Source organism: Sinocyclocheilus rhinocerous, unplaced genomic scaffold (genome assembly GCF_001515625.1).
Source record: "Sinocyclocheilus rhinocerous isolate Xijiao unplaced genomic scaffold, SAMN03320098_v1.1 scaffold1015, whole genome shotgun sequence".
Taxonomy (NCBI): domain Eukaryota; kingdom Metazoa; phylum Chordata; class Actinopteri; order Cypriniformes; family Cyprinidae; genus Sinocyclocheilus; species Sinocyclocheilus rhinocerous.
In genome coordinates, this window is record NW_015644379.1 from 493206 (window position 1) to 495338 (window position 2133).

General features: G+C 35.4%; 1 long non-coding RNA gene across 1 annotated transcript in view; it reads left to right on the forward strand.

The window, feature by feature from the left end:
* LOC107758273 (uncharacterized) overlaps nucleotides 1–1654 on the forward strand; it is a 3087-nt gene extending 1433 nt beyond the window's left edge. Inside the window, exons 2-4 of the long non-coding RNA XR_001642007.1 lie at nucleotides 946–1041; nucleotides 1133–1211; nucleotides 1389–1654. This is a non-coding gene — a long non-coding RNA (uncharacterized LOC107758273). The remainder of the gene's footprint in view (nucleotides 1–945; nucleotides 1042–1132; nucleotides 1212–1388) is intronic.
* The last annotated feature ends 479 nt before the right edge of the window (nucleotides 1655–2133 follow it).

A 2133-nucleotide genomic window follows, 5' to 3' on the forward strand; every position in this document is an offset into this window, starting at 1 on the left:
TCTCTCTCTCTCTCTCTCTCTCTCTGCGTGTGTGTGAAACAAAGCGACGGGGAGTCGTGCGCCTTCACACTAGAGTTTACGGTACGTTGTGCGTTGCACATCCATTCAGATGAACTGAGAAATATCACAGATCGCTTGACGGAGAGTGAAACTCTGAAGCGCTCAGTCAGAGTGTTCGGCGAGTGAAAATATAACTGTGCTACACGTATACTTAACCTACAACTCACACACTGGCGAGTAAAATCTGAGAATTTATTAGCAATTGGCTAATATTAGACATCATTTAGTCGCCCAGAGTAAGATTTAGTCGCATATGCGAGTGATTTACTCGCAATGTAGAGGGTTGCTCTCAATCATCGCCCTCATACTGTCCCAGATGTATATGACTTAAGATGAACACAAACAAAAGTTTTTAGTCCATATAATGCACGTATACAGGACGGCTTCAAAACCACAAACAAAGTAAGCATGAAAGTAAAGTTTTTGTATTTTTTTTTAAAACAAGCTTATTGTTTCACTTGGTGACATTGATTCATCAACTTGTTTTGTATGGATTATACACCATTCACTTTGTGTAGTTTTTGAAGCGTCATCTTTAGACATCCTGTACACTTGCGTTATATGCAGACAGATGGATTTTTTTTCCCTAAAAAAATCTTTGTGTTCATCTGAAGAAAGAAAGTAATTAAGATAATTTAAAATGAAACAAGAATATCCTCTCTCTTATTTTTGTTAGGTTGCTTCCAATCACTTATTGTACTTTCACTCGTGTGTATATCGCCAGATACTTGTACCTTTAACTGACCCCTTTCTTTACTGTTGCTATGTCTGACAAGCTACACCACTGTCACGCCACATATGTATGTATATATATATATATGTATATATATATAATACATAATAATAGTAATTTTAGTTAGTTATTTTTGTTTGTTTGTTTGACAGGAACATGTTTGATAAGCCAAACAAAGAGGCATTCTACATTGTCATCCACTTTTTATTTAATAAACTGAATCCTGCACGTGCCCAAGTTGTCTTCAGGTAGTACAATACATGACTTTTTTTTTCAGTTTTGTCATCCTCACTTGTTGTGATTTGAATTGTGGATTTGAAAATCTTATTGTTTTCATAGACATTGCTGGCCAATTTGGGATCGTAAAGGTGATGCTGAGTTTCGAAAGGTGGCTTTTTCATGGCTCCAAGAGATAGCGGTATGTTCATTTGATGTTTAATATATATTTTCTTGTTACTACTGTGCCTGTTGCATTGCCAGAAAATGTTTAGATAGGTATATATTTAAAAAAAAAAAGTTTTTTAATGTATTTAGTGTGCCTTTTTAATGATTATTATGTTTTATTGTTCTGTGTTTTTAAAAAAAATATATTTAGAACGAAGAAGGTAATGCTTTTCCTAAGGTGGCTGCATCACATTTACTCTCTGCTTTTGGACCAAGATTTATCAACTTGATGCTCCACTTATCTAAACATGTCATGCTGAAAACACTGAAGACATTTACCACAGGTATGTTATTGTTTTCCTAAACATTCCTCAAAAAAAAAAAAAAAAAAAACTCATCAGGATTTTGAAACTTTGCACACAGTTTTCTGCAATTAGGTTTCTACATCACCCCCTGAAAGCAGTCAAAAAATTGTTCCATATATCATACACACTTGGATGTGTACAACTTGATGCTCCACTTATCTAAACATGTCATGCTGAAAACACTGAAGACATTTACCACAGGTATGTTATTGTTTTCCTAAACATTCCTCAAAAAAAAATTTTCATCAGGATTTTGAAACTTTGCACACAGTTTTCTGCAATTAGGTTTCTACATCACCCCCTGAAAGCAGTCAAAAAATTGTTCCATATATCATACACACTTGGATGTGTATGTACAAAACGCTGTACGCCTAGGGTGCTTTTCAATACTCAAACTGATGTTTCCTTGCACCTCCGTCCTCTTGCCATTGACCCAGGTATCAATTAAAGTTAGCCGTCTTGAAGGACATATCAAATCTCTAATTGCACCATAAGGAAGTAAGGAACGAGTAGTGAGGAAGCTTTCAGACTATCTGTAAGTGAGGATACACGTGTATTCTGTGCAAAAGTGTTGCTTGTCGAAAAACGACA